We start from the raw sequence: 9,414 nt of genomic DNA on the forward strand, positions 1-9,414 counted from the left end.
AGGCCTCCCAATTCACAGTTCAGGATTCTTCTTCCAATTCCTACAGCTCCTTTGGAAAGACTAGATGGCTGGAGCAGCCAGGGGCTGGCCAAGGGCAGCAGAGAACTTGGGGAAGCAGGGACCCCTTCCTAGGATCTAAGCTCTATTAGCTATACAGCTATCCTACTGGAGGAGAGGGAAGGAAGCTGGTAACCCAGGTCAAGCGGAAAAGGTAAGCTATCCCAAGAGTGAAAGCTATTCCTTAGAAGTGGAAGGTTGACCTCCGTGGCCAGAGCTCAAGTCTGAGAAGGGAAGGCAAGGACAGCAGGTCAGAAGTAAACAAGGAGAAGGCTCAAGAGGATGGTCCAGATGCCAATTAAGGGAGGCCACAGAGGCAGTGGACACTGAGAGCGTCTGCAGGCATAAACAGATTTCTGCCCCACAATGTAGGGGGACCCCAGGGAGCTGTGGGATAGTTTTCTAATCCTATCAGTTGGAATTCCTATCTCAGTGTGTTGTTCCCAATGTTAACCATCAGTGATTAGCATCTCAGCTTCATTTAACCAATTACCATTGATTAGTTTTTACAAAGGAATATTTACTGCCAAGACGAGAAAGGGCTGAAATTATACAGCGTTCCCTCTCAAATGTACTGGGGGGTGGGGAAAGAGAGAGGAGCCGCACTCTCAGCTTTTACCCCAGTCCACTCGCTATGAAGCATCAGTACCACCAAATTCGCTTCCACATGTGGCATAGCCAGCCTCTCTGCCGCCTGTGGGCTTCATCCAGCAGGCTGACCTTGAGGGCCCCAGCTGCCTCCTGACCTGTGCTCAGCCTCCCACAAATCCCTGTTCCAATCTTTTGAGGCACACAAGGCCATAGCCGTTTCTTACCGTCCTTCACCTAAAACAGAATCAGAAGCTGCAACAGCACTATGGTGACAGCCCCACCGAGGGCTTATGGCAATCCTTGCCTCCCCCTTCAAACACAACCAGGCAGCAAAGAGGACGAGGAATCTTTGGGCCAGTCCACGCCTTTTGAATGCACACCGGTTCCACCTCAGCAGCCAGCCCAAAGTCTGACTCTTCATCCCCTGCTCAGCGGACCAGAACTAACTTCCAAATGTCTGCACGTGCTTCTGAGCACTAGACTCACCCAGGCTCCCATTACACATAGAAATGGCCACAGATCACGTGGCTGTTCTTTCAGTCACACATTAATAATGGTTAGAATTTATATTGCGATTTACAAATATTGCCTCATTTTCTCCTCATGACCCTAGGAGGAGGTGCGATTCTTATCATCCTCATTTTACAGATAAGGAAATTGAGGCAGGCAGAGGTTAAGTGACTTGCCCAGGGTCATACAACTAGTATGTCAGATTTGAACTCAGGTCTTCATGACTGCAGGTCCATGTACTCCATATACTGTGCCACATAGGTATTTTTAAAACATCATCGATACAGCTCAGCAGCTACCTTGTCTTTACATTCTTTGAAGGTTGCCAGAGTTTTTTCTGTAACCTCAGATTGGATCCCTATTGAACTGATAATTAATGTATGAAGTTATGAAGTAGGTGCAGGCACACCCAGTTTTTTGGGTACTTACCAAGAAAAATCATGATTGGCAGTGGGAAATGGGGCTGTAATCACACTTTAATAAGGCACAGAGAAGTGGTGAAAGGGATGCAGCGGTGGAAGGCAGCATGGGAACAGGGGGTGGTGTGGTGAAGGCAGGCAGTGTTGGGGAAGAAGATGGGGAGGGGAGAAAGGGCAGAAAGTATCACTCAGGTAACTATGGATTAGAGTTAGGAGCCCAGCATGGGCAGAATGGAGAGGGAAGAGGGCTCAGGGGCCAAGAGTTTGAAGTCTCATTTTTTAATAAGTTTTTTGAGGGAAGAAGACCAACTTCTATCTGTCACCTTAAGGTTAGCTCATTAACATATCCAAATCATCTCAAAGTTATCAGTAAAACTTCAAAGTCACCATCCCAAAATTATTGGTACCTTTTTGATGTTCTGCTGGTCTAGAACTGTGGAGCTCTGGAATTTGTCTGGGATTTACATATCTTAGGAGCAGAACCTTTACAAGCAGCACCTTGGTGGCTTCTGCTGATTCCACACATTACCAGGATGTGAATTTTCGTTAATATATGTTAAAATTTATAAATTATGCTCCTTTGATCTTTGGGATGGTTTGCACCTAACTTCCAGGTTCCTCTTGGAAAATCTTATTTCCTGACATTGCCCCCTTTATACTGGCTACTTATCAACTTAGTATATTGATTAAAAGTGGGGAGAAAGGGCAGTCGGGGTCCAGAACAAGATGCACTTTTAATGCACCTATATTTTACATACTTCTTATTGATCTGCCCTTTTAAGAAATAGAAAAGGCCGGCCACATTCCCCAGAGGACATGTTGAACACGTACACTCTCCTTTAATTGATAGTTCTGAGCTCCTGTCCTGTCCTGATTCATCTTCCCTAGCTGTTCCAGCATCATTTCTTCCTGACATTTTGTTCTCATCCCAGATCCTGTTTCTGTATGTTTACTCCTGTGTATTGATCCAGGCTCTGGTAGACGCTCTCCCTCCCCTTCTTTGTAACCACCTGGGCAGTTGACTGCTGGTGTGCTCCTAGAAGAGAACTGAAATGAGCTCTTCAATGTGTTTGCAGGATCAGGTGAGCCAGGGGCCTTGGCACTTAGGACATTGGGAGTCCTTTCCTCCTTTGTCCATTCATGTGAGTTATTGTGACTGCTGGAGAAATTCCCTGTTTAGCTTTGGGTTCAGAAGGCAGTATCTGTAGTCTCTGTGTTTCCCAGCAACACAGGGATTCTTTTGTCTGGCTGTAGATAGCTAGAGGTAATGGGGGAGCAATGACCAGTGAGTCAGACTAGAAAGGGGAAGATGCTGCTGTTGAGGATTGACCCCAGGTGATGCTGGTCGGCCTCTTATCCCAAAGTGTCACACCACAGTGTTTTATCTCTCACCATTTCACCAGCATAACACCCAAGGGAGACATTCTTACAAAAGTCAACTCCTAAAAAGTAAATTGTCCACTAAGTACAACGATGTACCAAACACTCTAAAACTTTCTACCAGAACCTTTGAATTGACCCTAATCAGATAATGGGAGGAAAAAAACAGTCCCTGTGAAAGGATAACTTTCTTCTGTTAGAGGAAACTATTGGTAATTATTAATAGTATATGTGTAAAGAGTTTAGAGCCCTTCCAAAATCCTAAATTTCTCATCACTGCCTGGTGCTTCTTTTGGACATTCATGGAGCATAATAGAGGATGTCAAACTCTGGCAGGTACTACTGAAGTTCCAAGTATAGACCTAGCCATAGATGGCCCGTGCAGATTGCAACCTTTCACATCTCAGGGGATAGGTCAATTAATTTCTGTGGCCAAAAAGAAAAACAAAACAATTCATCATCTGGTAGCCTTTCCAAATTTATCTAGGCTAGTCTTTGGATAATGGACAGGTAATAGGGAACTCCTGGAATTTACTGAGCAGAGGAGCTTCAGGACATGGTTGTTGTATTCCTGCCCTGATCAAATTACAATACTACATTTCCAGAAGGAAACTGACAGACTGGAGTGCAGCCCAGGGGGGTAAAAGGACTTCAGATGACAACCCGTAAAGACTGGGGAGCTCATGATGCTTATTTAGTCTGGACACGACTTGGGAGTGAGGGTGGAGGTGAGGATAATAGCCTCTTCTAGTCTTCAAGCTGTCATGAATAATGGGAGGTAGTCTTGGTTTGCTTCACATCACAGTCTAAATCAATTAGTAATAATGTGTGGAATTTGGGGACAGCTTTTTGTAAGGGAAACCTTCCTAACATTAGAACTCTCCAAAAGTCAAATGATCTCCCTAAGGAAGTATTAGGTTCCTCATCGCTAGAAGACTTCAGCCTAAATGACCTCTGGTTGGAGATGTGTAGGTATGGGATGAACCAAGAAGACTTCTGAACCACTTTGAGCTTTGAGATTCTGAGAAAAGGAGCAGGAGCCAATTCAGATGCCTACACTTTCTTTCCTCACTCTATTGTTAACTTTCCAGTCTAGCTTCCAGCTTCATCATTTAACCAAAACTTCTTTCTCCAAAGTTACTAACGATTTCTTAATTGCCAAATCTATTGGCTCTTCCCCCCAATCTCATCCTTCTTGACCTCTCTGCAGCCTTGGACCCTGTCAATTGATTCCTCTTTCTCTTTGGGTTTCCATGACACTATTGCCAGACTAATCTTTTTGTATAAAGAAGACCTATGCATAATAGATTTGGGCATAGGCATTCCCACTCAAAAATCTTTCAGGAAAAAGTAGATTTTGAGTTAAAAGGAATTGTATCTTCCAGTTTTACTCCTCCCATTTTACAGGTGTGAAAACTGAGGCAAAGAAAAAAAAACAAGCCGAGGGAGGTGAAATTTCTTACATAGGAAGAGACAAATCTTGAACCCAGATCTTCTGACTCTTTCTACTATACCATGATTCCTGACCATATATGACATGAATTATCCAGGGGTCCATCAGACCTAAAAAGTCTATCTTCAGTGCCTTTTTCTTAGCTACCAAATAAAATCCAAACTCCTTTGTTTGGCATTCAGGGCACTCCAAGGGTCCCAACTTGGCATCCTAGTTTTCTCACGCTCTGCTCCATTCCAGTTAAACTCAACCACTTGCCATCTCCCAGACATACTCTGTACTTTCCCGCCTCCTTCCTCTTATTCAAACTGTTCCTAAAGTATGTAACATTTTCACTCACCCTTTGGTCTATTGAATTTCTAATTTTCTAACTAATTTTCAATCCCAACTCAAGGCTGCTTCCTCTATGACACGTTCTGTGATTTCCTTAATTGATTTCCCTCCTCCCTCACTCTCAGTCAGGAAACATTGTTTTGAATTCTGTATTTATCTATGATGTCTTTAGTTTCCATTATAGTTACTTTGAATGCACCACATTTCCTTATTAGATTATTAGCTCCATAAAGGCAGGGGATTTGCTTTATTTTAATTTTGTATCCCCTGTCTCCCTCCCATCCCCACCTCCACCTAACATAGTGCTTTGTACACAGTATTTATTCAATTGAATTGTATAAATCAAGGTTTGCTAAAGAGCAGAACCAGCTTTAATAGTTAGCTAATAAATATGGTTCAGAATTTTTTGGGTTCCCAGCACAATGGAAATTTCTAGGTAAAAACAGGGAAGAAACTTCAGCATCAGTCAGCTCAGAAAAATAATTTTTGAGAGCCAGATAGGGAAATGGCACTGTCCTCCAGGAGACCAAAGAGCTGGGGAGGACCCAAGAGGGCAAGGGCAGATGCCAAATGGAAGTGTACTCCAGGGTAGGGGGAGAGAGACCCATCAGCCCACGCCGGGAGAAAAGGTGAGGGAGTCAAGCTGTGGAAGGGACTGAGACTCTTCCTCAACAGAGCACCTGGGTCAGAATGCATTTGCCTTGGGCTTGCCTCCAGCTCAAAGCAGCTGAGTCCAGAATGCAGCCTAAAGATACCCGAGGTGACAAATGAAATGCAAGAAGCTCAGGGATGCTGTAAATTTTGTATAGGCCAATTCGATGTGTGACTCTACTCTAGTTATTGAAAGGCAAGCAAGCTATGATGAGTAAAACTCTTCATTTTCTCTACTTTTGATTCCCTCACAAGAAAACTGACCCCCAGAACAAGAGCTAAGAGATGAGTGGGTAAAGTGGCACTAAGAACCTCCAGGAGACCTCCATTTACACTTCAGCAAATGAATGAATGAATGAGTGACATTGATCAGACACTTACTATGTGTCAAGCACCATTCTAAGTACTGGGATCCCACATATCTCCTAAGACATCTTACGGTTGTAACTTCCCTAGGGTATCACTTTGTTCAACTCTATTTCTCCATAGTTATTAGGAGTAGCCTTTAGGAAAGAAAAGGCATGTTAGGGTTGGAGAGGTGACAGTAGGGGGATCCTTAACATTGACTTTTGGTCAGTTGCAGCTTGCCTCATCATATTATTCTGCCCTAGACTACAGAATGTGAGGTGGAGGGCTGGTAAGTATAAATGTCTTGGGTTACAGATATTTATTCATATCAGTGATGAAGTGATGTGTTGTCCATCTCTGTGGAAGGGGAAGGGGCAAGGCAACAAGCATTTATTAAGTGCTTGCTGTGTGCCTGACACTGTGCTTAGCGCTTTACAAATATTATCCCACCACATGTGATACCATATTCAGATAATTCAGGCTCAGCCTTTCTTTCCTTTGGCCTTGATTTTGGGCTAGAAGCAAAGTTGTGTGTTGACTGTATCCTACAGATAGAAATTTCAACTCGCTTAGTTAAAGGTTTAAGTAAACTCTGACCCTGATCTCTCTTCACAGCTTAGAGGTGATGCTGGGCCTTAGAGAGCTCAGGCAGGGCCTATCAAGTCAGACAGGCTAAGAGGACCAGCTCAATGACATCCATCATTCAAATGCCCACCTGACTAATTTCAGAGAGTCTTCCCAACATCCTGGGCACACCCTGCCCACCTCCCCAGGAAAAGACCAATTATAAAGGGGCTGTGATCTGCTTCAGTGGAAGGAATATCTATCTGGGAAAGCTAGGATTCACATTAGATAGAATACCAGGCCTGGAGTCAGGAAGACCTGAGTTCAAATGAGGCTTTAGCATTTACTAGATGTATAACCCTAGACAGGTCCCTTTGCCTTAGTTTTCTCATCTGTAAAAGGGGGAGAATAATAGTACCTACCTCCCAGGGTTGTTCCAAGGATCGATGCGGTACTAATTATAAAGTGCTCAGCACAATGCCCGGCACACAGTAAGTACTATATAAATATGGATTATTATTGTTATTATCTATACTCACAAAATAACAGATTCTTGAAGTATTGAAGCATCAATCATTCCTTGTGGTACAGATGAGTAAAAATATACTATTTACATGCCTCACATCACTGTCTTCTTATGCAAAGACTTTATGGCTAATGGTTGGGATGAATGGGGCTGAAAAGACAAATTTGTGTGTGTTGTTGTTGTTGTTGTTGAGCCATGTCTGACTCTTCGTGACCCCATTTGGGGTTTTCTTGGCAAATGATACTGGAGGGGTTTGCCATTTCTTTCTCTAGCTCATTTTACAGATGAGGAAACTGAGGCAAACAGGGTTAATTGACTTGCCCAGAGTCACTCTATGGTAGTAGCCATAGCCAAGGAATGTGACCTCGAGTCTTACAGAGAATGTGAGTTTACCTTGAGTAAATGTAAACAGCAAAAGAAGCTCCAACTATCCCATGGAAAAAACTTGCACATGACCCTTAGCCATCCCTGGCACTATACCTTTGTTCTGTTTCTACATAAATACCTGGCCTGGCCTGGGTTTGGTGTGGGAATCCATGGTGTTACTTTGTCTTGCTGCCACCCAGGACGACTGGCTTCTTGTAAGAAAAAATCCCCCAATTAACCTAATTAACCCTAATAAAACCTATTAATAACCAGACTGGTATGAGCCCTTCTTTCTTTGGCATGTCATTCTCTCAGAGGGCATGCCACGATATAGTTGGCATAATTAGGGCAGAACAGATCTGCCCCCTTATAGTCACATGTGTCTGAGGTGGAATTTTAACTCAGGTCCTCCTGATTCCAGGAGCGGCTCTTTATCCACTGTGCCACCTAGCTGCCCATGTATATGTGTGTATGTATGTATTTGTGTGTATATACACATGTACATATACACACATACACATATGTGTATGTGTGTATATATAAAAAATATATATATTATATATCAGAGACTGTTACATATATACGAGAGTATACAGTCTCTTATACCCCAATTACAATTATGTTGTCCCAGCTTTGAGATAATAGCAGCTCCCCCAACCCTTTCACAGAGTCCCATGTTTGGAGCTCATTCTAGATCCAGAGCTGGAAGGGGCCTCCTAGGCATCTGGCCCAGCTCCCTCTTTTTGCAAATGAGGAAACTAAAGGCTCGGAAGGTTAAATGACTTGCCTAAGGTCACACAGGCCAAAGTGAGAAGTGGAATTTGAAGCCAGATTCTCAGACTCCAGAACCAGGGTTCTTTCTACCATATTGTACTGCCTCCCTTGGAAGGCACCAACTCCAACTTTCTGAAGTTGACAGATGAGGAAACTGAGGCCCAGAGAGGAAAAATGATTTGCCCAAGGTCACACAGGAACTAAGTGGCAGAGCCGGGATTCACGCCCTGGTCCTTTAGGCTCTCGATCTAGCTAGTCTGACTGTACTGTCCATCTGAAGGAAAGCTCTTTGAAGGTGCTTTCACCTGATTTTTGTAAGTCCTCATACTGAGCCTAGTTCTGGGCACATGGTAGGCACTCAGTAAGGTGCTGCTTTCAATCTATGCATCACTCTAGCAGAAGACAGGAGACGGGAATTGCCCCAGCTTTGGGAGCAATAAGAAACTCAAGATGAATTTATGAATACCTTTTCATGATACCTTTTGTAAGCGATATATATATTCTCCCTCTCCTGAGCCAAGCAGCCAGCTGAGGCTGGTTGACTGTTAGCCAGGCAATTGACTTAGTGAAATAGTTTATAAACGGAGGCAGCTCTTTTCCAGAACAAGGAGGGATCCCTGATAATAGCTAGCACCCCTGATGAGGTAGACCTTACACAATCACACATGTTTTCAATTACCTTCCTCCTTTCCAGCCAGTCATCAGAAGTGAGCCTACCCACCCTCTAGGAGAGAGCTTTTTCAGACCTTTAAAAGCCCCTTTCTTTTTGTGTGGTTTTTTTTTTCCTTCTAAAATCTATTGCGAGTTTCCCTTGTAGAAAATGGGAATAAAAAAGAGCATTTCTGTTAGCTCATAGAATTCCTTGAGTTAGTCTTATCACTCCTCTCCAACTTAAAAGACAAACCTTTTTCTCCCCTTTACACAGAGGAAGGGGTATTTATTTTGTCTGATCTTGGGGGAGGTAGGTATTTCTGGCCTGGGGGAAACATGTTTCCAGAAGAGGAAAATCAGCACCGAAGGAAAAGAGGAGCTAGTCCTACAGACCAATTCAAAAAACATGCCAGAAGTAAGTGTTCTTGGGACCTAGGGGCTCTTATTAGTGGGAATTGGAGGTGAAATCTTGCTGCATTTGGTAAGCATGCATCCAACCTCCTTGGTACCCCTTCCTGGGACAAAGATACATTCCAGAGTCTTCTATGGCTGTACTTAAAGGAGGGGTGCAATTGAGAGCTACGTGGGTTTTCTGTTATGGTCGTCTAGCTCCCCCTCTCTGGAAACATCCCTGATGTGACACTAGTAGCAATGGAATTTGGAGGAGGGGCATGGGAAACCTGACAGGAGGCTGGCATGCTTTGGGTTTGGCTTCGGTTTGGGGGAGAGCTGAGTGAGAAACTTAAAATTATATTGGACTATGGATTCTGGGACTTAAATGGACAAAAGTG

This window comes from Phascolarctos cinereus, unplaced genomic scaffold, assembly GCF_003287225.1.
Source record: "Phascolarctos cinereus isolate Bilbo 61053 unplaced genomic scaffold, phaCin_HiC Scaffold_1;HRSCAF=81, whole genome shotgun sequence".
NCBI classification, from domain to species: Eukaryota; Metazoa; Chordata; class Mammalia; order Diprotodontia; family Phascolarctidae; genus Phascolarctos; species Phascolarctos cinereus.